At 44.9% G+C, this 27230-nt stretch overlaps 1 long non-coding RNA gene across 4 annotated transcripts in view; it reads right to left on the bottom strand.

Moving 5' to 3' along the window:
• Positions 1-9046: 9046 nt before the first annotated feature.
• Positions 9047-27230, bottom strand: part of LOC109283888 (uncharacterized) — a 103095-nt gene continuing 84911 nt past the window's right edge. For 2 of the 4 annotated variants that reach the window (XR_009460846.1, XR_002091204.2), the window contains 5 exons: positions 18723-18870; positions 10904-11209; positions 10171-10280; positions 9461-9519; positions 9047-9257 (listed from right to left, as the gene is read on the bottom strand). This is a non-coding gene — a long non-coding RNA (uncharacterized LOC109283888). The remainder of the gene's footprint in view (positions 9258-9460; positions 9520-10170; positions 10281-10903; positions 11210-18722; positions 18871-27230) is intronic. The other 2 variants (XR_009460847.1, XR_002091205.2) reach the window with 1 other exon arrangement.

Below are 27230 nucleotides of genomic sequence, written 5' to 3'. Positions count from 1 at the left end.
GCGGGTAGGTCTTGCTTGACCAATCTCATTTCCTTCTACGACCAGGTGACCTATCACCTGGACAAGGGAGAAGAGATTGATGTCATATATCTTGACTTCAAAAAAGCCTTCGATCTGGTGTCCCATGATCGTCTCTTGGAGAAACTGGCCAATTGTCGCCTTGGGTCCTCCACGATCCACTGGCTGGAAAATTGGCTCCGGGGTCGGACCCAGAGGGTAGTAATTGATGGAAGTCACTCATCGTGGTGTCCTGTGACCAGTGGGGTCCCCCAAGGCTCTGTCCTTGGACCCATACTGTTCAACATCTTCATTAATGATGTGGACACTGGAGTCAGAAGCGGACTGGCCAAGTTTGCTGATGACACCAAACTTTGGGGCAAAGCATCCACACCAGAAGACAGGCGGATGATCCAGGCTGACCTGGACAGGCTCAGCAAGTGGGCGGATGAGAATCTGATGGTGTTCAACGCCGATAAATGCAAGGTTCTCCACCTTGGGAAAAAAAACCCGCAGCATCCTTATAGGCTCGGCAGTGCTATGTTGGTTAGCACTATGGAAGAAAGAGACTTGGGGGTCATCATTGACCACAAGATGAACATGAGCCTGCAATGCAATGCTGCGGCTAGTAAAGCGACCAAAACGCTGGCTTGCATCCATAGATGCTTCTCAAGCAAATCCCGGGACGTCATTCTCCCCCTGTACTCGGCCTTAGTGAGGCCGCAGCTGGAGTACTGCGTCCAGTTTTGGGCCCCACAATTCAAAAAGGATGTGGAGAAGCTTGAGAGAGTCCAGAGAAGAGCCACGCGCATGATCAGAGGTCAGGGAAGCAGACCCTACGATGACAGGCTGAGAGCCCTGGGGCTCTTTAGCCTGGAAAAGCGCAGGCTCAGGGGTGATCTGATGGCCACCTACAAGTTTATCAGGGGTGACCACCAGTATCTAGGGGAATGTTTGTTCACCAGAGCGCCCCAAGGGATGACGAGGACGAATGGTCACAAACTACTACAAGATCGTTTCAGGCTGGACATAAGGAAGAATTTCTTTACTGTCCGAGCCCCCAAGGTCTGGAACAGCCTGCCACCGGAGGTTGTTCAAGCGCCTTCATTGAACACCTTCAAGATGAAACTGGATGCTTATCTTGCTGGGATCCTATGACCCCAGCTGACGTCCTGCCCTTTGGGCGGGGGGCTGGACTCGATGATCTTCCGAGGTCCCTTCCAGCCCTAATGTCTATGAAATCTATGAAAATTATCTCAGCCAATTCCTGCAGTATTCTAAGGAATATCCAACCTGGCCCTGATGACTTGAAAATATCTAGCTCCTCTAAGTAATTTGTAATCTGTTCTTCCACTACTGTAGGCTGCTTATCTCCTCCCCTATGCTTGCTGCCAGCTGTACTTGTCAGCTGGTATTAACCATATTCATGAAGAATGAAGTGAAAAAAGCATTAAAATCTTAAGTCTTCTCCAAATCATCAGTTACTAGATTTTCTTCCCCATTCAGTAAGTAACCTACATTTTCTTGGTTTTCCTCTTATTTCTGACATACTTATAGAATCTTTTTTATTACCTTTCTTTTTCCTTGCTATCTGCATTTCAAACTGTGCCTTGGTCTTCCTGATTTTTTCCCTGCATGTCTATGCAATATTTTTGTATTCTTCCCTAGTACTATGGCCAAGTTTTCATTTTTGAAGGATTCTATTTCTTCACTCTTCCACTTTTCCACTCTTCAGTTCCTTGAAGAGTTCACTGTTTAAACACTCCCACTGTTTAAAAACTCCTCCTACTGCACTTCCTCTCTTCACATTGGAATAGTTTGCATCTGTGCCCTTAGTAAAGTATCCTTAAGGTACAGCCGGCTTTCCTGGACAGTTTTTGTCTTTGGACTTGCCTTGCAGGGGATCCTGGCAATGACTTCCCCAAGTTTGATAAAGAGTGTTTTTCTGAAATCCAGGTTTTATTCTGCTGCTCTCCTTTCTTCCTTACCTTAGGATCTTGAACTCTGTAATGCTGTAATCATTGTCAACCAAGATACCTTCCACCTTCACAGTCTCAACCATTTCCTACCTGTTTTTTGAGCTGCAGAGCAAAAAGAGCTTCCTCTATAATTAGCATTTCCACCACCTGTACCGAAAAGTTATCCCCAACACAATCCGAGAACTTGATAGACATTTGGTACAATTGCCATATCCCAGCAGATGTCACAGTAATTGAAGTTCCCCATGACAACCAAGTCCTGCAACTTGGAAACGTTGATTAGCTGTTTAAAGAATATCATCCCCCTCTTCCTCCTGGCTTGCTGGTCTATTAACAGAAATGCCGTGTGATATCACCCCTGCTACCTTCCCCTCTAACTTTTACCCAGAGGCTTTCAACAGGCCTACCTCCAGCTGTGTACTGCAGTTCAGAACAAGCAAACATCTTTTTAATGTGTAGAGAAATACTTTCTCCTTTTTTCCTTCCCTTCCCTTTCCTTCTTGATCAAGTTAATCACATACATAACAGTACTCCACTTGTTTGAATTATCCTATTAAGTCTCTATTATCCCACTTACATAATAATTCTGTGATTGTACTAGACCTTGAACTGTTCCATTTCATTCCCCATTTGTGCATCAGTACACAAACATTTTAGTTAATTAACTGAATTCCCTAATTTCTCTCTGAGAACACTGTTAAGGCTTCCCCTATTGTTTCTTTTTACTTGGACTTTATCCAGGTCACTGGGCACTTTATTTACCTCTGGACTTTTGTTTTCAACCCCCAGTTAACTTAGTTTAAAGCCCTCCTCACTGGCTTAACAAGCCTGCATGCAAAGATGCTCTTATCCCTCTTTATCAGGTGAACCCCATCCTTTCCTACCTTCTTCCTGGAACACATTATGCTCAAAATAGTCAAAGCCCTGCTAACAATATTATCTATGCAGCCATGTGTTGAACTTCAGAATGTCTGCCCTTGCCCTTGGCCTTTACCTTTTGAATAGAAGGTTTGATGAGAACATCAGCCAAGTCGCTGTTCCCTTCACTTTGTGTCCAGCACCTTGTAGCCACTTGATCTGTTCAGGGTCACCCCTGGCAATATCACTGGTGCCCACACGGATGAGCAGCATCAGGTAATAAAGGGCAACCTTTCCATAACATCTTGGATGTTAGGTCCTGGCAGGCAGCAGACCTCCTAAGCCAGCAGGTAAGGCTAGCAGATGGATGCTTCTGTACCCTTGGTGTCACATGGGTAACACTTAGCAGATGACACCAAGTTACAGAAGGGAGTCACCACCCACCACTTCTTCTTGGTGGCAGTGGTCTCAATTTACCACTCCCCACCCCACTTGGGGATACACAGTTTGGCCTCTGCCACCAATGGAGCAGTTTCCTTCTCTTTTGATGCCAGGACTTGTTATGACTTCTGCAGCCATACAGCTACAGATTTAGAAAAGGACTGGTGCCTGCTACCAGAAGTGACAAACTACCAACTTACACATTCCTGAGAGTCCACGTCTTCTTTATCCCCTAACACCATCTCTGGCTTACACTCTTCCCTTGTCCTGGATGTCTCCTCCTGCTCTGTGCATCTCTCTCGCCTCAAACACTCCCCCATCTGGCTGTCTTTGGCAAAGACGTGTTGGCTGCAGGCCTTGCAAAGCCAGACCCAGACCAGGGTGGATGCCTCAGTTGTAATTGCACCCCTCCCAAACAGAAAATGCACAGGTAGAGGTAAAGGAAGAGCTGTCAGTGGCTGTGGGTTGACATTGTGGTGTCTTCTAGCCATCTTATTGATTCTTTTATCCCCTCCTTCTGCTGCCATTGCAACCTCCTAGAAATTCCTTCTGTCTCCTTTGCCTGCTTTTGCTCAAAAATCTTACAGTGAAGGAAGGGTGGCATGCAGCAAAAATTAGCTGTGGCAAACTCCCTCTGCAAACTCCTATTCAAACTACCCTGCTTGCTTGTTCCTAGTGCCTCTGCCTCCTGGGCTTCTGATGGGGGACTAAGCCCCCATCTCACCTATTTTCTTGCAAGAAATGATAAATGAACTGCCAAAGGGGAAGCCTGCCCACCCACATCGTGGTCTACTGCATTCCTGAGTATCTTACTCTGGTACACCCTGCCTTATGACTGATGACGCCTACAAGCTGTGGAAATATTTCCCTGCTGGACTTCCCACTACAACCAGCCCATATTAACTCTTCGGAGTAATGTGAGTATGAGTAAATAACAGACCATGCTCCAAAGTCTGGGGGACAAAAGGGAGGCAATATTTCATAATTCATCAGTGCCAAACAAACAGGCAAGAAATCTGGGAACTGTGACATATTTTTAGGGCAAAAAGAAAAAGCCAAAAAAATCTGGGGAAGAGAAGTCCAGGATGCTGCAAGGATGCAAGAGTGCATGGTCTCTAATATCAAATATTAGATATCTAATACCTAAGGTCAAACTCACGTGGCCCGCAGGTCAGATGAACGACATGGGACCAAACCTCAGGCCAAATGAACAGCACAGGGCTGCCCTGAAGACTGGATTGGGCTCACAGACACCTCATCTCCCCTAAAGGCTAGATCCAGTGCTTTCAATGCCTGCTCCAGCTGGTGACACACAACATGGGTCCCAGACTGGCTGGAGCGGGTTCTGCCTCCAGTGTAGTCACAGGCCAGCCAGAGCAGGCACTAGATCTGTCAAGCAGGGAACCCATAGACCCCTGTCCCCTGCATACTGGATCCAGCACCTGCTCTGGCTGGTCCAGGACTGTGCTGCACATGGTGCCTGCCCAAGACGGACTAGAGTGGGTGCCATGTGCAGCTCATGTCTCCGACTGGACAGAGCAGGTGCTGCAGGCACCGAATCCAGCAGGCAGGGGCAGAGGTCCCAGACTGACTCTGTGCAGGTGCCCCATGCAATACAAGTCCCAAAGTGGGCCCTGTGCGTGGGCCTGGTCTTGTATACATCACATGCGGTCTGTGGATCCACTTGAGACCCAGGGCAAACACTGGGGACTGGATGATGTGGCTCCCTGCATGCCGTATTTTTGACACAACTAATCTATACATTTGTAGTAATATTCATAAATATTCTGACATGAAGAGGAATTCCAGTTATGTTCATCTTCATGACTCTCAATCCTTAATGCACTGCCAGCTGTTTCAAAGAACTGTTGGGCCCTGTATTTTAGGGAAAAATAAAAAATGAGCCTTGGCAAAAAAAAAAAAAAAAGGAAATGAACTTTTAATAAAAGAAAAAAAACTGATATGGCAAGGAGCTGAGGATCCAACTACTGTATAGTAGGTTCATCTGCACACACTATTCAGGTGATACAATAAACTGGAGTAGTTCGCACCGGAGTTAAGTACTCCCAGGCACAGAGTCTACATATGCGCCCAAGACAGCAGGAATTAGAACTGGGGCAGAACAGCCCAGGGCTTGAAGAGAGCACCGGGGCGGGGGAAGGAGGGGGGTCAGCCCCAGGCTCTGGGTGGCAAAGGGGCTGGCAGGATCTCAGGGGACTGGCCCTCAGCTGGCTGGGCTGACTAGGTGCAATTTTTGTCAGGCAGTCACCATCCACATGAGGGTTTGATCTCAGTTAATTACTCTGTTGTAAAATAGCACTGTCCCTGACAGTAGTATCTTATGGCAGAGTTAATTAATGTACTGCTGCCTATGGCACACACATGGAAGGTGATGCTTTATTGTGGAGCTAATTAGTCAACTCCACAGTAAAGCTCACATATAGATGCACCCAATCACAACTAAAAGTGAATGGGAAAATGCACATGCCTTCGTCAGCAGCCAACTTGTGTCCTTCTATAAAAAATCATGTTACAGAATGGGTGCATCTAGATGTGGCCCCCATGGTGCAGTTGTTACCATGCTGTCATTTAGTATTTGCTTTAGGAAGTACTAAATGGTGGTGCACGGGTTTTTTAGCCACTATGTCACCATAGCAACATGCTATAGTGACATAGCATCACATGTAGATGCACCCAGTGACTAGTAAAAATACCAGGGAAACCTGGCATGAAGATTTTAGTACATACAGATTTTTACTAACTGAAATAAACATGTATTTGTTTACCATTTTTCTTTTGCAGCTGCAGAACCAAGTGGATTTGCAGTAGTTATACTAAGAAAAGGAAATGGCTCTGAAAGAGCTTTATTGGCAGGTTAACCACTGATATCAAGTAAATATTTAATCCTGGGCAGAGTGGCAGAGGAAAGAAATGAAAGCCAGATATTAAATTATTTTATCCTTTCCATTTCCCAAGACGGTTGTAGCCTGTAGCATGATCAGTCTTGTATTTTGTGCAAAACTACACACCCTCCTCCACCTCCACCCCTGAAAGAGCTTAACAATGAAACAATTAAAAATTGTCAGAATGGGAGAGCAGGTGCTTTGCATGGTTGTGAGTGGATAAGCAAGACAGGAACAGTCTGCCTTGATTGAAATGCATTCCACATTATACTTAGGGGCTCAGCTGCGAGTTATGAAAGCAGTGGAAGTAAGCAGTTAAGAGGTGGAAAAGTTTGAGAATCTCCACTTCTAGAAATAAAACTTCCAGGTTATGCAAATGAATTGACTGTCCTTTGCTCTGTCAATGTCACAAGCGGATTTTGTAACCTCAAAAGATTTTTTAGGGGGAGAGAGAGAGAGAGAGATTGGTTTGTAGCTTCTCAGGCTCAGGAAGGGCTAGGCCAACATTTCTCAACCTGTGGGTTATGACACAAAACGGGTCGCAAGAATATATGAAAGGGTCATGAAGAAACTTCAAAGATGAATCATATTTTGCATACATTTTTTTAAAAATAAATGCTGCTTGTGCTTCACCATATGTGAACAATGTGCATACTAATAAACATGGGTAATGCACACAGGGGAGCACATGCCCCACCTGAGATTGGCCGCCACTGAAGTAGCCGCTGGTTTCTGAGGGCAGTTGCTAATCACCACCACCCCGCCCCTTGCCACTGATGCGGTCACTGGCGTCTGTGGGCCATCTCCACTCACCACTTGCCACACCCCCACCACTGACACTGGCATCTGCAGGAAGTCCCCACTCGCCAATTACCACCGTCAACACCGCTGCCAGCATCTGTAGGTGGTCCCCGCTCACTGCCATGGTACCCCCCAGTCTTGGGAGGCACCAGTCGTTCATGCTAATAAACAGGGATCTGGGTTTTCCGTTTGCCACAGAAAAATGTGGATTTTCTCCTTTAATGGAGAAAAACTGGAAAACAGCAGGTTTACCCTTGCAGATTGGCAGAGTTCCAGTCTGCAAGGAGTGGCTTGGGGCTGGGGGAAACAGGAGGAGGGTGTACGCACACATGCATGTAGCAGCCAAGCAGTGCAGACAGCAGCTCCCACTGCTCCCTGCAGGCAAGTCTATGGGGTGGAGGGAAGGGAATAGACAACATGATGGAGGGCTGGGGGGTCACAGGTGATGTGTTGAGGAGCATGACAGGGAGCACATGCCGCCCACAGATTTGTGTGCCCAGAGCGGGCATGGGACTGCAGACAGGCACAGGCAGGAGCCGCCTCCGCAGCCCAATGGGCAGGACCTGGCATGGGAGGGCAGAGGGGGACAGTGAGATTCATTGCTGCAGCCACTGCCATTGGAACCCTAGCAGTGCACGGAGTAATGGTGGGAGTGCCCATGCTGCCATCACCTCCTCCCACTATCAGCCACTTGTGTGCGGGGCTGTGGCTCCACCATGACCTGGCTGCCACTGCTTCCCTCAGGCTACCTACACTGACCACCTCTCCACCTCCCCTCCAGGGTAGAGCCATGGCCTGAGGGAAGTGGCAGGTGAGAGGAGGCCATGGCAGCATGGCCTCCCTCCCATCCATTACTTACCTCATGCTGCTAGCTGCATGGCTGATATGGGGGGCTTAGTTGTGGTGGCAGCAGCAACAAGTCCACCACACCACTCCAACTCATGCCCATGCTGGTCCAGCCAGGCTGCAGCCCTGTGCCTGCTGTGGGTACACAAATCTGGGGAGGCATGTGCTCCCCCCATGTCCCACACCCCCCCCTTCCCCACAAACCCGCCCCCTGCCTCACACACTGTGGGGGCTGGGGCTTGTGGGTGGGGGGCAGTGGGTTGAGAGTGAGGGGCACCAGCAGGGCTTGGGAGGGAGGGGCCAGGGGCTGTTTTCTCCTTAAACTATTTACTGGGTTAGGACTAGACACTGATGTTTTCAAATGGGTCCTGGTACAAAAAAGGTTGACAACCACAGGCCTAGACTACAGGTATCCCACTTTCCTGGTGAGTGCTCTAACCACTTGTTTCCATTGTTGGGGGGCAGGGAGAGAGGGGGGACAGAGCAACACCCTCACCACACTATAATGGAGCAAGCCCTTCTTTCTACCAAGGAATACTTAAAGGTGTCCCTACAGCCTCAGCTCAGGTGATATCACATTTCCAAGATACACCTATGCTCAATGTTTCCTAATAGCAGCTCTATGTTCAGAGTATAGTGTATAAGTGTTTTGGATCTCCCTTCTCAGATGCCTCACACTCCCAGTGCCCTGCACTAAACTCTAGTCTCCAGAAGATAGCTAAACATATTTCCACTCAAGACAAAAGCAAATGCAAAGTACCTTAGGTGTCTGAATGCTTTGGGCAGTGCAGCTTCAATTGGGTATTGTATTGGGATGGTGCGTATGCAGATAGATAAAAAGTAGACATATATAAATGGACAAGGAAGCCTGGGGCAATCTACACAACATAATACAGAAGAAATCTGGGCTGTGAGCCTCAATAAAGTATGTCTTTGAACTTTCCTGTGAAAGCAAAAAGAACGCATCAAAGAAAACTTACTCCCTCATCAGTATCTCCTCTTAACTAGAATAACCTGAGACAATTTGATCTGGGTGCTCAGGTCAAAACAGGTAACTATTGGAGTATATTTGGGAAAGTATCAGACATTCATGAAAAGGTTGGCAATTCTACTGGGCGAGCTCTACTCTCCATACAACTTGAAACTGATTCTCCATTGCTTTGCTGCTTGCATTGTCATTTACATGTGTTCAAAGTATGAAAAATCTGTTGATAAATTCACTGCTTTGATTCGTTGTTTTATTAAAGGCACTAATGATTTCATGTTTGATATAATGTTCAAAAGAAGTGAAACAGGTGCTGTACAGTAGAGTCGACTTCACTGTGTATTGATTATTTGCATACTTTTCTGTAGGACACAAGCATTTTAGCCATTCAGTTAATTTTTGCCTGGTTCTTTGCATACTGGATATTAGTTACGTCTTGGTTTATCTCTAAAAAAGAAAGCAAAGGTTGGATTAATTAAATACTATAAATATTGAGTAGGGCATGGAAAGAAATTTTGACTTGCAAGAAGCAAGTTATTATCTTCAAATTCTGAATTACTTTTGTAATCTGACAAATATTATTACATAGTTTATCATTATTTCTTGTTTAAAATTAAGAAGCATATTTTACTTTTTAAAGAAACACTTACCATGTTTGCTGTCATTAGCAGCCAGAGCAGCCAATTGGATCATTCACTGATTGGTACATCTAAGAGAAAGAGCTGATTTGTTACATGTGGGATTTTATTATTTATTATGTATACACAATGCACATGGTCTTTATACTGGTAGGGGCCACTGGCTCATCTAAGAGCTACTGAAGTTTCACATAACTTTAGATGGCCCAAGATAATGCAGAATAGAGGTTTATGTTTCTAAAAAGCTAATACTTTCTGGACTATCCCAGAAATGGAGAGAAACTTTCTTAATATTATTTTTTACCTACCTGCAGCATATTTTAAATCTGATTTCTTCCAATTTATGTAAAATGAGGAATAACTTTGCATATGTTTAGTCTGGTCTATGTCTAAATCTCCTGAGAATGCCTAAAGAACAAATTATTCCAATGTGTAATTAGCTTTCCAGTCTCAACATTTTAATGAGAACTGGTTTAAAAAATGCACAAAAGACTTCCCTCCTTCCCCTCCAAAAATTGTTAAATGAAACATTTAACATTGCTTGGATTGTATTTGAAATGTGTTTTTATTGATTTTTTCAAAAATAGAAAGTATTTAAATATTTGAAATTTCATAGTTTTGTTTTTTTCCTTACTCCCTCACCCTCCCCTCCTTTTCTTTTGGCCATGAAATGAATATACAAAAGTGTGATAAATGTTTTCCTGTTTGGCCCCCCCACACACCTTTCTTCATTGTAATTTTTCAAACCTTCTCCCGCTTTGGAAAAAGTATATGTTACCGGGTCTGTGGGGTACCGCCTGTTCCTTTGGTTCTCGCCTGCCACAACTTTTATCTTATTAAAGGGAGGAAAGAGATGACAATTAGTAGGTACCCATGGAGTAACAACACTTAACCCGTCACATGATTCCAGGTGCTTTTATTCTTTCATTTTTTCTTTTACAGCAGCCCAGAACACAGGCAGCAGCCCGCCCTACTTATGTTCCCGAGAGGATCACCGGCTTTGCAGTTCTAGGGGTAAGTACTGGCCGGAGTCCCACAGTGCTAATTGCCTCTCTAGCAGCTCATGCAGATGGTGCCTTGTATCTTGCACCAATTACCGCAAAAAAGTAGTCTCATCTGTCCCTCTTCTGAGGATAATAAAATCTTAAAGTCCCGAATCAGCTACCCTGGGTATGAGCCACCCCAGCTTGGGCCGGCTTATTGGCCAACAATTGCCTTGTTAGTGACAGAGGCTTGCCAGGTCTTTTCTCCGCCTCCCAGCGATTTGTGTTGGCTCGTCTCTGGGAGCTCCCTTGCTGCTCGCGCCAGCACGGAGGGTCTCGGCTGTCTACCCCTTTGCTCTGGAGCCGTTGCCTGCTTCCCTTCCGGATCCCAACTGGGAACTGACTCTCTATTGGGGGATGTCTAGTCTGGTTGCTGCCCAGACCTACAACTTCTTCCCCCTTTTTAACTCACCGTCAGTGACTGCAGTCCCGTTGCAGGTATCAGACACCTTTATGGACCTGGCAGCAGTACGGTCCCTTCTTTGCGTCTCAACTCCGTGTTTGGGGTAGTCTTTCCCTGGGGTCTTGGGCAATCTCTCCCTCTTGCTCTCTCAGTGCCTGAAGGCATCTTTCTCAGGGCCTCGTCCTTCCTATATTCCCGGAAGCCGGGTCCCATTGGCTCACCGGTGGCGTGGGGAACCTCCCCCCGCCCTTTCCTGGGCATCATGACCGCCAGCTGCGGGGATTTCCCCAAGTAACAGGGCTCTGGTCGGGAACCCTGTTACAGTATAGAATGATAAACATGATCATGTTATAGAACAACATTTTATTTTTTTACATTAGCCTTTCTGTAACTCTTGAAATATGAAAGAAGTTTAAGAAGTTAAAAAGTAGAAAAGGAAAAAAAAAGAGGAATCTACTGAACTGTAAGCTATTCCTCTGATTGTATTCATTAAAGGGAAAAATGTGAAAAAGGAGGAACTACAAATTTAATATTTTGAAACATCTGAAAACTGAAAAAATGTAAAGTCATTTTTACAGTTCAAACAAAAAGTTTAATTTTGGAAATTCTATAATGAAAATTAACCTTCACCCTGCCAAAGAAATCTCATTTTGGATAAAATTTTTTGGCTGAAAATCTTAACCAACTGTAATTTTAACATTCTTCCCTTTTTTCATTTTAGAAGGAAGAGCTGTGCAAGCATTTGATCTGAGGAAAAAAAAATCTGATAATTTTTATCATCCATGACTCAAAGAGTCCATGGGAATGTATTCATACACAATGGCCCTGGATGACTTTGAACACAGGGTAGGTTTCCTCATGTTACTTTGTTTTTGAGCTATATAATGAGTCTTCAAGCCAGAGCAGAAATATTTTATGTTCTTTTAAAGAAACGAACAGTTATTATACAAAGACTTCTCCCCAAAACTTTCAGGATTTCTGCTTTAATTAATTGTGCTAACAGTTAAATGAATTCCAATTACTAACTTAATGTTCCAAAGAAATGGATTTTTTTTTTTTAAAGAGAAATACGAACCTCAGGATTAATCTGACTAGGATAATGAAAACAGAAAAGAGTAATTTCTGGGACCTTGGACTGGAAGTCTGTGGCTTAGTTTTCTCATTTATAAAATGAATTGAGTTTACATTAATTTGCAAAACACATTGAGAGTCTCAAGAAAAGACTGAAGTATTGCTGGCAAAAAGTTTTGTTATAAACTTGAAGAACATACTGCATAATCAGAGTACATCACCTCAGAGTACATTTGCGTAAGCCAGTTTACTCCATTTTCACAGGAGTATAAGCTACCTTGTGCTGGGTCCACACACACACCTAGTCCATGCCAAATAGCTAGTCTAATATTAATTCACACCCTAACTTACTGTGCATTATAGCTGCAGGTCCTATTCTACCTCAAATATACCTATGTCTTTTCTCCCCCAAAAATAAACATCTTGCTTTAGGATTGCATACCTATCCCTGCCCCCGCCACCCCCCCCCCCCCCCCGGAGTTGCATATTTTTCCTGTTCTCTCAAAGGCCAGAGTTATGTACTTCAGTCATATTAGAATCCAGCTTAATCCAACTTGCTTGGAGGGGAGATGTCCTGTGGGGATTCAGAGCTCTCTGAAAAGAGGTGAACAAGTGTGCCTAACTCACAGACAGCAACATTGATTTTAGTGTTGATCAGAGAGGGAAGGAAGACACACCACTTTCTGCCTCATAGTCCAGTGGTTAGGTCCCTTGCTGTGGCGAAGTGGGCTCCCCGACTAGCCACAGTGTTAGTTTCCCCCCTTACCTTTGGGCACACCACCCACCTGACTCATCTGCCATGCCTTGTTCTTAATTAATCATGATGTTAATTAAGGTGGGAGGCTGCCCATTCTTGCCCCAGTGCCAGGGGCATTATCTGCGGCTCTGTTCCTCCCCTACACCACAGCCCAAGCCTTGCAGATGGCATCCAGATGACACAATGCTCCCAGACTACAGCCAGACCTAGCTTAGGCCTCATTGTCAGGCCTCAGACACACCCACATTCATACAACCCTTCTGTCACGAGGGCCTCTCATTCTCCACCCCCTCTCACAGGGTCTCTTTCACACATCGACAACTTATACTGCCTTGCTCCCTCTTGAAGCAGGCCCCTTAGGCCATAGGTTTTGCCTAGTTCATACCTTGGGTGGCAGACGTACCATCTTTTGGGCCTCTCCCATGACCCTCACCGGGGTAGTGGCCAGCCAATTACCCAATCGGGTCTAAGCTTGCTCTGGCCCCTTCTGAGGGCAACTCCATATATAAACATACTGGGCTCTCAGCCCTCTGGTTCCCCCCACCCACTTCACTGGGGCTTCTCATCTCCACCCCCTCACTGGGGCTACCCCCTCATTTGGACTCTACATCTGCCACTGACCCCCTTCACCGGAGCTCCACATCTCCACCCCCTCACTGGGGCCATCCCCTCACTGGGGTCCTCATTTCCACCCCCTCACTGGGGTCCTAATTTCCACCCCCTCACTGGGGCTCCACACCACCCCCTCACTGGGGCCACCCCTCATTGGGGCTACTCATCTCTGCCCCCCTCACTGGGGCTCCACACTGCCCCTTCACTCAGGACCATGGGCTTCCCTCTCTGGTGGGCTCAGGTGGCTATAGCCATGCCTGGCCCCAACTAACTTTCCTTGGAGTCTTACACCCCACAGGGCTTAGGTGGCCACAGCTGTGCCTGGCCCCTACTCTCCCTCCTCAGAGTCTTGCACCCCACAGTGCTCAGGCAGCTGCAGCTGTGCCTGGCCCCAGGTCTCATTTCTCGGGGTCTTGCACCCCACAGGGCTCAGGTGGCCATAGTCATGCCTGGCTCCAACTACCTCCGGTGTTACATAAACCCACCCAAAGGTGGGGGCTCAGGTTAAGGCGCCCCTACCTGCCTTTCATTGGGGTGATAACTGGCCTGGCATTTCCAGGGGGCTCTCGCACCACTGAGAGCCCCACTAGGCCACCCACTCCCAGCTGGGTGCAGTTTTAGGTCATGACCAGGACCAGGAGTCTCCAGACTATCCCCTACAGTTCCTGCCCTTACCTCCAGAATATTATGGAGCCTTGAAGCCAGGCAAAGTTACTGCCTGGCCTGCTAGCAGTGAACTGCCCTGTTTATATGGGCAGTCAGAGATCTAAAATGGCCACCGCAATCAAGCACCTGCTGGCTGCTTGGCTCTGCTCTTAAAGTGGCAGGTACCAACAGTGCCCTGCCACACTTGCCAAGAAGTGAGAGACTTGGATTTAGGCCCCTGAGGAGGTGTGAACTCATTTTCCTCTCTTTCCATGGTGCTCTAACCACTGGGATATGTAGGGTAGGACTGAGGGTGTCCTCCACAAGACACAAGAATGAATAATTCATGAGGCCAGAGAGGGAGGAATCAAAAGGGAAGATGACTCTGTAGCCTACTGAGGTGGGTAGTCATTTGCAGAAGATGGAGCCCTCGGTTTTGTCTCTAGCTCCCAATGCTTTTCATGAATTTCATCCAATGATTATTTAATGCAAAATGTAATTGGAATACAGTAAATAAGGCTAGCTGGCAAAAATTAAGCTTTTGTTAATTTATACTGCATTTGAACCCTACACAGGCAGCAAAACAGAGAGAGGGCGAGTGAAGGAGAGGGAGAGATGTTATTATCACTCATATATTATTGACAAAACAGAGGCTGGGCTTTTCAAAGAATCTAAGGCCGTGGTTGTGCTTACAGAGTTTCTGCAAGGCCTTGAGGTAAAAGCCTCAGACTACCTGTGCATGAACAAAAAGCTGTCAATCAGGGACATCCCCATGCATTCGATAACCAGCCAGCCAGGCCTGTTCAAGGTTTAACATAAATTCATCATCCTCCCATTAATCCCACCATGGTTAGCATTTGTTCTTTCTTCCCATTTTGTAAGATTTAAACAGCTCTGACTAGAGGCAAACGCTGCAGAGCAATGAGGCACTAAACTGCAAAGTCTAGAACATGGGTAGCCACACTGAAATAACCAAACCTACTCATATATCTAAAGTTCTTTGCGAATGTGGAGGCAAATGTCAGCTCCAGGAGATCTCTGAGGAAGGGGAGAATTGTTGTACTTAGATATAATTATGCTGACAAACCAAGGTTTCCTCCAAATATTTTAGGAAAGGATGTAAAGAAAATCAACATGTGAATGAATGTACTGCCCTTTTATTTTGCTTCAACCATGGGAAGTGGCTTCACTCTGTGGGTACAAAATACAGTTTGGCCAACAGATCTTCATCCACAGAAGTAGCACTTTGTGAGTTTAGTACTTCACTATTTCTATACTAATAGAACGCGCACAAGAAAACCAGAGTTACATTGCTCAGCACTTCTACCGTTCCAATTCCAGTTACGATTGATGCAGAACAATGGCTAGTTCCATGAATTCAGATGGTACTAGATAAAGATTAACTGTGTGCAGAATTGCTCCTAGACATTCCTTTATGAGTTAATGCAGTGGGGAAAAGAGAGACAGACAGACAGACTGCAATTTTCCATTCTGATAACTTGTCAGCTGAAAATGTCAGCAAGCAGCCAGCAAGCTCTGTATCCGTTATGAAAGGTTACTGCATTAAGATCCCTGCTGGATAAAGCCATTTGTTTTAAAAGGCATACTATATTTTTGTCAGGAAAAAAAATCAGATATTCAAGCTGCTTGATTTACTTCTAAGTGGCAGTTCTACTTCCTCCCTTCTACCCAAGTAGATTAAAAGGTAACAGTGGCAACAAATAGCTCTGATTCCTAAACAACCCTGCAAAAGTAATGTTTCACCAGATGCTTGGACAATTTAACAACCATTTTAATGCCTTTCTGACACAAAGTATTGCATGTAGGACACCTGATCTGACCTGACAGCAACTTCTAGAAAGTGTTCAGCACATTCTTCAATAAACTCAAGTTTGAAAGGTTAAGCCAGTGATTCTCAACAAGGGGGTCATCTTATGAAGGGTGCCACCCAATGTTAACACTATTAAAAGTGCAAACATGATTCACAAAATCAACCCAGAGTTTTTAAATAGGAATCCATAATGTTAAAAACATTCTGCCTTGTGGTTGTTCTGACATCTTTGCAACATAAAAATTATTCTATGAATTTTCTGTAGTAAAAAAAAGTGAAAAAAGCAAAAGCTGGCATTTTTTGAGGGGTGCCTTAAATCTATCAAGGAATACTCAAGCCTAAAATGGTGAGAACCACTGTGTTACATACTATGTTCTTCCTCTCACCTGTTTGTATCCACCTGTTGTCCTAAATTTGGATTTTAATTCTTTAGGGTGGGAACTTTGTTTTCTGTTTTGTTTGTCCAACACCTAGTCTATAACTGAAGCTCCTTTGCACTATCACAATCCAAATAAGTAAAATATTACCATCAAGGCACTTTTCAGGTGGAGTATGATCTTACATGAGTTTTACTGCAGTCAACAGAAGTACAAAAACTTAGGCTCACACAATCACTGGACAATTCATGAATTTATCTTTTTAACTAGTAAAAAACAACCCAACAATGTGTTCAGTGTGATACTTTTATATGAAATGAAGACTGCCCTTGTAGTTCAATGTTCAGTCAGAAATAACGTGGAAGTTCTCAAGCAGCACATTTCTGAGGGAAATCAAGCTTTTTAGAAATATTGGCTGGTAATGGGGGAATGGTGAAAGATGGCTCAGGTCTTAAGAACTGGTTGGGCAGCAGCTTACATTGGGAGGAAAGCTGAAATGATGAGCCATAATGGAAGGAGTGTGGAAAATTGAAATTTGAAATAAACTGTGCCGAAAGACAAACAATACTTGTCCCTTCTGTACACTTGCCATCAAGCCATCTGGAAGACTGGCAATACTTTATTAGAGTAACAGTGACAAGTATGTTAAAAAGCATTTGTAGGTTTTTCCCAAAACAATGTTAACTTGAATTCACATAATGATAGAACGACCTGGCAGCAACAAGTTTTCATATCAAACAAATTGGAGAAGTGAAAGCAGATCATTATGGGATGCTCTGAAGTGCTGGCATAGTTGGGAGCATTTGGGGGAAACTGTATTACAGTCCTTGGCAATCTAAATGTTAGAGCTAGCTAGCAGGCAGCTTCTGACTCACAACTTCAACAAAGGCAATTCTCCTTTGGGGTTGGAGTTATTTCTACCAATACAATCTCAGAGGCTTTTTGGAGTTACACCACAGCATGTGTGATCAGAATCAAGCCAATAGACTGCCATTATTCTTTCCAACCTTGCACCTCACCTGGCTGTTAGTCATGGTTATTAGGCTCGCTGCATCACTGTCCCCTCAGGCAGGTCTCACCAAATGCACCTCTACTGGTGTCAGGCCTTGGGGCCTTTATCTCTCGTGAGGGGAAGTTTCCAGTTTGGCTATTCCTATACCTTTTCCCAAGTTCAACCCCCCTGGAGTGCAAACCAGAAGTACTTCCATAGGTGCAGCTGGGACTGGCCCCCTGAAAGGTGTCCTCCTAGGAGCCCCTAACAGAAGATCAATATAGCAAATCAAAATAAATTCTTCAAAACAAGCCATCATTTATTCTCTCTCACAAAGATACAGAACAGTCAGGGTCAACATACAAAACAGAAGGCCTACATGTAAGTTATCTAAGCTCAACCTCTTTATCTTTCAACTCAAATTACTCCATCTCTCATTAAGCCTGCAAACAGATGTCACCTTTGTACCATCATAAAAATGTGTATGACAGCACAAAGAGAAAGCAAAGAGAGGTCCACACCCTTTATTGTGCAAAAATACCCAAATTTGTGGCCATGACAAAGGGTAGCATAAATTTGTACTGCTATTTTGCAGCAAACACCTCTTTGTTTAAGGTGGAAGAACGCAGGCAGCCTGGAGCTGCCCACGCTATCCAGCCACCCTGAGCTGGCACTCTTGGGGCTTCAGGGCCCAATTCTGCATACTCTGGGAATTCCCCTACAGTAATTCCCTCTCTGAAGTCCTAGGAGTGCCTTCCGGGGTTCTCCCATTTGCAAGGGTGCACTCCAAATCAGCACCCCTATGCCCAGCGATTCCAAGGTGGGGTGCACCTGTGCAAGCAGGAAGACCCAGTGTTTCCTGTCTGCAGAGGCACACCCTGAGTGTTGTTCTACAGGATCTCTGAAGCCCCGGGAGTTGCAGGGACCTGACTCTGCAGTTCAAGTGGGGCCTCTTTCACCCAGTGAAGCAGATCAGCTGTGTCCTGGCACTGCTGATTCACTTCATTGGTGACATCTGTTTGTAGTCTGAGGATAAACAGCCAGCACTGTTTGCAGCCCTCTCTCACTCTGATGGAGTCATTTCAGCCTCCCATCATCTCCCAAATGACTCTTATGCCATGGGCAACTGGTGCTGCCTTAGTTGGGGGGGGGCAACCAGTCAGTGACCAGTCAGCAACCGGGGGGGGCGCCCACAGCTGATCCCTCCAGGAATGGCTGCGGCCGCTTCTGGGAGCGCAACAGCACTCCACTCCCTGACTGGCGCTTGCAGGGGGGGGGGGGGCACCAGCACTCCTGCCTACCCCCCTGCCCATCACCTAAGTGGTGACTGCAGCCAGTCAGGGGGTTCACTGGCGCTCTCAGGGGGTGCACATGCACCCCCATGCACTCCCTATGCATTACCACTGTTTCCTGCCCTCCTATTATTTGTAGGACTGATCTTTTGTTATCAGGGTTTGGTAACAGCCCTGCCAATAGCACCAGCATGGCTATGATCCTTGCTGCCTCATTCAAGGAAATGAACCTTATCTGAGGCATTGTCTTACCTTTCTGGCCTGGTTCCATTAATGCCTTTTGACATAAGTCCACATCTAGAAATCCATCATAAACAAGCACATAGAGGCATGCATGATATTCACGCATCTAGCTAATTCCCAGTTCTCCACATCTTCTTATCCTCATTTTTCCTTTTACCTTTAATAAAAAAATTAAATTAAATGCAAGTTTGTAAGTGCACATAAGCGTGTGCATGCACACACACACTCACATATAAAATCATCATTCACTTCTATGCACAAAAGCTTAAAAAATAAGCTAGTTATACCTTAAATACATAGTCCAGAATGCTTATGTCAAGACATATGGCAAATTGTGCCCTTCTGCTCTACCCCAGTTACCAACACTTTATATATCTTTTTGAGTCAGACTCTCCTGCCCTGAGAATGCGTTATAGCATCTCACAGCTACCTAAAGAGATCTTCAAATTACTACAGTACATTAGTTGAAATAGGGAGCTGATTTTTCATCATTGGAACCTCACTTAGTGCATAAAGCATTCCTGAAGAATTAGACATCAAATGAATCTACAGGGAGGTGTCCAATACTAGAGAGTTTTCCATTCAGCAAAGAAACATCAACAGCCAGAGGCTGGAAGCTGAAGTGAAAAGTGTTACTACTAGAAATACGCAGGGTTTTGGTGTTTTGTTTTTATTTTGTTTTTGTTATTTTAAACCAGGATGGTGACTAAGCACTGGGACTGATTAGAATTGGATGGGATGGGATATGTTTTCCATCACTTGAAATCTTTACCTTAAAATTGGGTGCCTTTCAATGTTTCAGCTCAGCCAGAATTCAGAGAGCACAATACAAGCCTTGACATCCAATAATTTAAAATATTCAATAGTATACAGCAGTATTCATCCATTTTTATTTTTCCACTTTATATCTTAATGGCTTGGAAAAAACATCTCTCCTCTCTGTTTCACCAACTACTTCATTACAGGGCAGCACACAGAGATTGCATGATGCCAGAACCCCATCCCACCGGAGCCCCAGGTCCTAGCAACCCAAGACATGAAAGCTGGGGTCACTGCCCTGCTCTTCTTTTTCACTTGCCCATGTGAAGTGGCATATGTTATATTCAGTGAGTAAGGTCTGAGGGGGAAAAAATGTACTTTGCTGAGTCAACATTCTCCCTGCGGGATCTAGGTGGAAGAATACAACCTAGCCCAAAGCAAGCAATGCATCTTTTGGTACGGATTGCCAATTCTTCTATTGCTTTTCCTAATGTCACATGTTTTCCTAATACTTGCATGCTACAGCAACACATTCATCTATGGGACATGTGTCTTTTTTGCCACTGTAGAAATGAGATTTTATTTCCTTTATTTAAAAGATTGCTCAGGAGATGAACATGGAAGTAATTCTGAGTGCAAGCCAATCTGGCTGCCGTAAATGTTCAACTTTATATCATATGATTTGCACTGGAAAATAAAGCAAATATTCTCAATAAAAAAGGTACAGATTAAAATTATAGCAGAATACAAATGACTTTTTAAAAAGCTTTTTTTGCTCTGCAAAGAGCATTTCCAGCCCTTTTTGTTTCTTTGTCTCTTAGCCGTGAAGAATCTTCAATGCTTTCTTAAACCTGGAGTCTGCCGGCACAGCCAGAAAGTTCATGTTCTCTCATGGGAAAGAGAAAAGGTTTAATATTTCCTAAATTGCCTACTTATTTTCCCTGAAGTGCTTCAGGAGATGCTAGGAGAATTAAAGCCACAGTGGATTTTTTCAAGCACTTTGTTTAGAAAAGGTTACTGTCATCCAGTTTTTGAACAATCACAAAAGTTCTCACTTAGCATAGCGGAACAAGAACACAGAATACGTAACTTGTTGTTCGTTATTTACAGTCCAATAGTGAAATATGTTTAGCATAAGACAATTACCGGAGAACAAAGAATAAAAATATATTCAAGTTTGTTCTTCCCAGTTCATGAATGGGATAATAGGTTAAATCTGATAGATATAATAATTTCATACTGGGCGCATCTACACTTGACGCTACAATGACGTAGCATCAGCAGTCACTAACTGTGGCGCTGCAGCTATGTCACTGTAGTAATGCACTTTCTGGGGCTCCGCGCACCTGTCCTGTGGTTGCCAGCAGCGCCCAGCGCAGGGTCACAGCAAAGAAGCCACATGCGGCAGAGGCTGCCCTGCAGTACCTGCAGGCATAAGGCAGGCTGCTGGGGGCAGGCAACAGACAGGAGGTGCTGGCTTTGCTGCCAGAAGCAGCCTGCAGGCAGACCTAGGAAGCAGACAGGTCTAGGCAGAGGCTGCAGGCTACTGGCCCCTTCACCAGGCTACTGGCCTCTGGCTACCACACAGCACAGCAGCACCACTGGGATGCTGCCAGGCAGGTACAGCAGGGCTGTGGTGTACCCAGGGAGTCAAACAGGGCCTGCAGTGCCCTCAGGCTCCCTGGTGTGTGTGCACTTGCAGGTAGCAAATTTAAAAGCAATTAAGAGTTTTTACTGCACAGTAAGCAGGTTCTTGTGTAGATGTGTGTGCTTACTGCACAGTAAATTAGGCAATTGCGCAGTAATGCATCTCATGTAGACATGCCCAATGTGACTCAAAGTACTGCTTGGTTTCTTATCCCAATTATGATAGGGTGAATTAGTAGAAGCAATAACATCTCATGTCACAGAAGCATTCATTCATTCCATTCTGGCTTTCTGTCTCCCTAATTTCTTAGAAAACCTAATAATTGACCCATCTCATCTGATTCAGTCCAATGATAAGTTTATTTGGTCGAAATGCACCTAAGGAATGAGATCTCCCCAGTTTTACAATATTTTCTGTGTAAGTTTATCAAAAGCCACCTCAAAAAAAGCAGCTGGAGCATCTCAGTTGGGCAGCCTAACTATTCATCAGAAAAGCACACGCTGTGTATGCTCAGCAGGAAAACACTGCCACATACACTCAATTGTGGAAATGAAAACTCTGCCAAGTGCTTCAACCTGCTGTCAGCTCTGGAAAGATATAGTCTGAGCATAATTAGATTTTCAGTTGCACAACATGCCAGCTAGCAAAATACTACCCTCCTTTCCAAATAGGAGGGATGTGTCTGATTATAACAGTAGGCAGACCCCAGCAGGGTCTGATGGCTACCACTCGCTATTCTACAGAAGGCACTTCAAGTAATTGGCCAGTACTTCATTTACTAGATTGATTCAGAAATATCTTGCAAATATTAGCAACAATTTCCCCATTATGGAATAGTACTGTTTGCAACAGCTAGCTAACATTATTAGTGGCAAGGAAGTACAGTTTATGAACTATTTGATATAGTGATTAAACTGATAAGAACATATTGAACTTTATTAATTAATGTTAAATGTAAGTTACAAAGTTAAAGAAGTAGAAGGTGATCCAGAGGCCTAGACAAAGGTGGCTACATAGTACAGGGTAGGTGAGGGTGAGGGGATGCAACTAAGTTACATAATAAGAACGTAGCCTACTTAGTCTGGTGGGGAAGGGAGTTGAGGGGGTGCAACAAGAGTGCTAAGGGCATAATACTTTCAAAGAAGAGGAAATATAAAAGGCCCTGCGCAATACGGGTGTGTGAAATGGGCCATATTCAATTTGAATTTGGATTCGGCCTGAATTGGGGGACAGTGATTTGATCTGTTGATTCAGATCGCTGTCTCGATTCAATTCAGCTGAATCCAAATCTGAAGATTCAATGCTGATTCAGTGAATCAGCAATTTGGCCATAGACACAGCTTTAAATGTTTTTTCTACATACCTTGAGGTACCAGGCACGGTTTGTGAATGCTGAGATGGTGGGGCAGATGGAGTGTCCCACAGGAGTGCGGGGAGGCCCCCCCCCCCAGTGCTTGGTGGCAGACCCAGAAGTGGACTGGAAGTATTTCTGGTCCACTTCTGGGTCCTCCGCCAAGTGCGTGAGGGACCCCCCACACACATCCCTGCAGCTCAGTGATTGGCCATGCGGGGACCCTAAGTGCCCCTCCCCCCCCGGACTAGGGGCACCAGTTGCTGAGCCAGGGGGTGGTGGGAGGATCCCCTGCACTCTCCATGCCAGACCCAGAAGTGGACCAGAAATACTTCTGGTCCACTTCTGGCTCCACCGCCAAGCACACTGTGGACCCCCCTACCCTGCGCTCCTATGGGATGCTCCATCTGCCCCAGTATCTCAGCATTCACGAACCACCTGGTACCTTGAGTTATGTAGAAAAAGCGTTTAAAGCTTTGTCTATGTCCAAATCATCTAATCTCTCTGAATCTCTCCAAGTTGATTTGGAGGGTTCCAATTCAATTCGGAGAGATTAAAGGGTCTCCTGATTCAATTCGGATTCAGAGATTGGGCCACTGAATCAGGCCAAATCTCCGCCAAATCAAATCAGTAACCAAAGCTTCACACAGCCATACTGCACAAAGCATCTACATCATTATAGAGTTGTGAGTTTTAAAGGGTATGCACAGATACAAGTAACAGTATGCAGAGTACAATTGTAGGACTGAGGGACAGTCCAGGTTTAAGTATTCTCAGTCATGATTCATTGGAGGAGCAGGTCAGGCAATACTCTCTGAGTCATTTCTGGCTGGTGTTCTGTTGGAGTCCATGTACTGGTGCTAGCCCATGATGTGCTCAACATAGATGTCTCTGAATCATCTGATTGTGTCAGACACCACAAGGCACCTCATCAATTTCATGTAGTGGTGATACTCAACAGGCGTGTAGGACACTCTCATTTCTGGAGTTCCACGCTCCAAAAGCCCCAACAATCAGCACCTCAACTACCACCTTGAATCCCCAGCTCCTCAGGGTGTCAGTCAGCAGCTGGTACTGTGTCAGCTTCCATTCACAGGCTTTGACAAAGGCTTGCCACCAGTTCTTGAACTGGATGGTAACATTGGCCATCATGATGTACCTGTTCTCCTAATCAGCCATGATGATGCCAGGTGCAGCTGACTCTTGCAGCCTAGAACAGTTATGTTGAAAGACACAGTCCCAGCTAAGGCCAGGATGGCCATCACCAGCTGGTCTTGGATGGTGTGATGGCAGAGCTGCCATGATCTAGCATGGGGCTTGCAGGCACATGGCACATGGGGGAGGGCCTCTGATCCATAGCCACATATTTACTACCTCTTGTTGCAGTTCCCATACCAGACAGCACCACTGAGTGACAGGCAGTTGAATCAGATGCACTGAATGAATCACAAAACATGCAAAGTTCCCACCACACATGAAGAGGTTTCTTGCTTGATCTTAGCCAAAGGAACAAGATACAGAGAAGTCCATTACTAACAAAGTTCAGTGAAATCCACCTCAAGAAACTGACAGCAATTCACTTCTATGCAAGTGGAGGGACTATCACCAACAAAAAGGGAATGTAGTTTATACCTCTCCTATTCATGGGTTGCTAGGGAATGACTTGTCTCCCAGCACAGACCAGGGCGGTCCTCAGTGCTATTCTAAGAGTCTCCTTTGTTGCAAAAGCTCCCGTGAGCCCCCTGTCAGAGCACAGAATTGCTGGGTAATAAAGTCTGCTTTCATTATGTTAATGATATGGACCTTCCATTTCCTAAGCCCACTTCACCCCTCCCACTCCAAGATGTTTTCTATGCCCTGGGCTGCTGTAAAGCCAGATTTATATTTTATATTTGGACCTTCTGTGAAAGGTGCGTTTTGTCAAGAAAAGACCCGGCACACATTCCAGTTAGAATATGACTAGCATGTTAAGTGCATCATGAATAATAGTGTGCTACACATTTGTTGAATGTATGGTTCCATAAAGTGGCAAACCAGCCACAAAGATATTCCACACACGTTTGGCATGACCTACCATTTCTGAGATTGATAATCAGCTGATTGTCAGCATCAGGCCCTGGGCAAACCCTGATCTGGAACCCAGCTGACGGATGCCCTAGTCTTGATGCTGACAATTGCTGATTGTAGGCAATGAGATGCAAGATCTCCAGAAGGCAGGTTTGCTGCCTTGCCCTGCAGACCCCTGCAGGACTGCAGAACAAGGCTTTTAAAGGTGCTGAGTCCAATAAAGCCTCCAAGGCTTACCAGGATCTGGTACTTCAAAGAGGCTATTGTCAGCCCTAGCCCCAGACAGCCCTGGGTCTCAAACTGGACCTGGGGCTGTTCCAGGGCCATTGCTGACCATCACCTGATTGTCAACACCAACCACAGGTCTGGAACCAAACTTGGGGCCAGTGTCAACAGTGGTTGTCAGCACTGGCATCAGATAGCCCTGGGTCCAGGGCTGAGAGCTGGGATGAGGTATGGGGTAGGTCCAGGATCCAAGATGGAGACACCTTCTGCCCAATCTACAGGATTAGGCAGGGAGAAAGTCCACAGTGATCCAACTGGAATCAGAGGAATTTTATGCTCCATCCCAAACATTGTGTGTCTAGTCATGCACTTCTGGCATAGTAGGATACACAGTGTTTGGAATAGGACATACAACTCCTCCAATACCATTTGCTCCATTATTTTAATTTTGGCCAGGGGCCCTCCCAAACTCTGGCTCCTTGCTTTCTTTAGAAGAGGAATGAAATTAAATTGATGAATACAGTGTGTTCAAAATCACTAACTTTTTACTTTTTCCTCCAGTTGTATGAAGGCGTCCTGTGGACTGTATTCACGTTGATCTATCACATTTCATTACTTGGACTGGACATTAAGCAGATCCCACATCCTATCATGTGTATGAGGGTGTCCATTTTTCTTCCTTTAGAGATTTTTCAAAAGCTTCTATAATTTTGAGGCCTCCGAGAATGTGGTCTCGACTTTGCAACATTTTGTAACAATGCTACATCATAAACAATGAAATATCAACAAATAATATTTCTTTAGGATTAAATTATTTTCCCTAATGTATCCAAATACCTACTTGTTTTAGATTTAAAAAAATGGACATGCTATTATTTTATCATTCAGCTTTCAGCACACTCATCTAAAATGCATACATGATTGCATATCATCAAAAATTGAAGAGAATAAAATTTTACTAGATCAAATCCCTCCCTTGTACAACATCAGCTGTGGTAACTGTCTTCCTTTAACCATGATAGCCCAATGTGCTGTTAGACTCATACAGATCTTTTCCAGATCTTTTCTTCTTCTTTAATAGGCATACTAACAGTAATCAAGATACTTTTGTAAGGCTTTTTTTTGTCAAGGCATAGGAAAAATATCTGGAAATTCACCTCATAAATCAGACAATGTTGTTTATCCAATTGTTTTGTATTATGTGCTCTACCAGCATATGAAAGACCTGTCATTTTCTATATTCATTGCTATAGCAATCCCAACAAGATGGTAATAACTCAAGAAACTTTCTGCCTTTGGATTAGCATTTTTACAACTGACTTCACCCCTTTGAGAACTATGTGCCTGAAAAAATGTGAAGGGTAAAAATAAAAAGTACTAATTATTGGAAAACATTATGTTTAGGCCGGGGGGGGGGGGGGGGGGGAGGAGAGAACCCCAAGGAAACTAGACGAGAGTCGCACTTTTGAGTCAGTCAGAAAGAAAGCAGAAAGTATGCTTTTTCTGGCATGAAGTCTGTGAGCTGAGGGTATCAGGAGTATAAATAGTGGTTGGGAAAGGGACATGAGCCCTGGGACACTGGTTAAGTTGAGGCGGGGGGTGGGGGGACAGGCAACACTGGGCTGGAGGTGGGAGAGAGATATTCAAGACTTAAGCAACTATAGCCTCCATCCTCATGGAGCAGGAGAAATGGGCAAGAAGCAGGGGAGCTCAAGGCTCTGGAGCTGGGGGAGGGAGTAGAGGGGTGGAAGGGACCCTGTAGCCAAGGGAATTAATCTAGCCACCAAATTTGGGGTTTTATATCATTGCTCAGTATGGCTCTCAGCAGCACCTCAAATGCCTTGCCTGCATCTCCTGGCTACTAGGTCCTAGACATTTGTTCCCCCTCTGCATCAGTGGATCCCAAAGCTACTAGAGCCTAGAGTCTCCCTGTCTCTGCTCCAGCAAACCCCTACCAGGTATGCCTAGGGCAGGCCATCTAGGGCACCTAAAAAACTAATTGAGAATGTGTTCACTTCCACTGTGGTGGATCCTCCTAGCAGCGAGTTTGGGGCAGGTACAGTTATAGCTTGACTTCTTTCTCTGACATTTTTCATATATAGGAAAAACAGTTTTTAATGATGTAGTCTAGCTAGTGGGAGAAGAGTGACAGACCACAGAGGAGAAAGAGACACAGGGCACTTGAATTACAACTCCCATGCAACATCTTGGCAGTTCAGAAGGCACAAATTTAATGTCAAACCCAAGCAAAATAAAGCATTTCAATTCAGTTCAGTAAACCAAAATTGATTTTTGTTTTGATCCAGACATGTTAAAACCCTTTCAGGAATGTCTTTATTTGAACTTTCCATTCTATGAAACTTCTTGCTATTTCAGTTTTTCAAATATTGAAAATATCTACAAGGACGGAAATGTTCAAGATGTAATTATTGTCAGCAACAGCAGCAGCAATAACAACGATTGCAAT

This window comes from Alligator mississippiensis, chromosome 3 (genome assembly GCF_030867095.1).
Source record: "Alligator mississippiensis isolate rAllMis1 chromosome 3, rAllMis1, whole genome shotgun sequence".
In the NCBI taxonomy this organism is placed as follows: Eukaryota; Metazoa; Chordata; order Crocodylia; family Alligatoridae; genus Alligator; species Alligator mississippiensis.
Note: the sequence above shows the minus strand (reverse complement) of the source record. Positions and strands in the feature narration are given on the sequence as shown.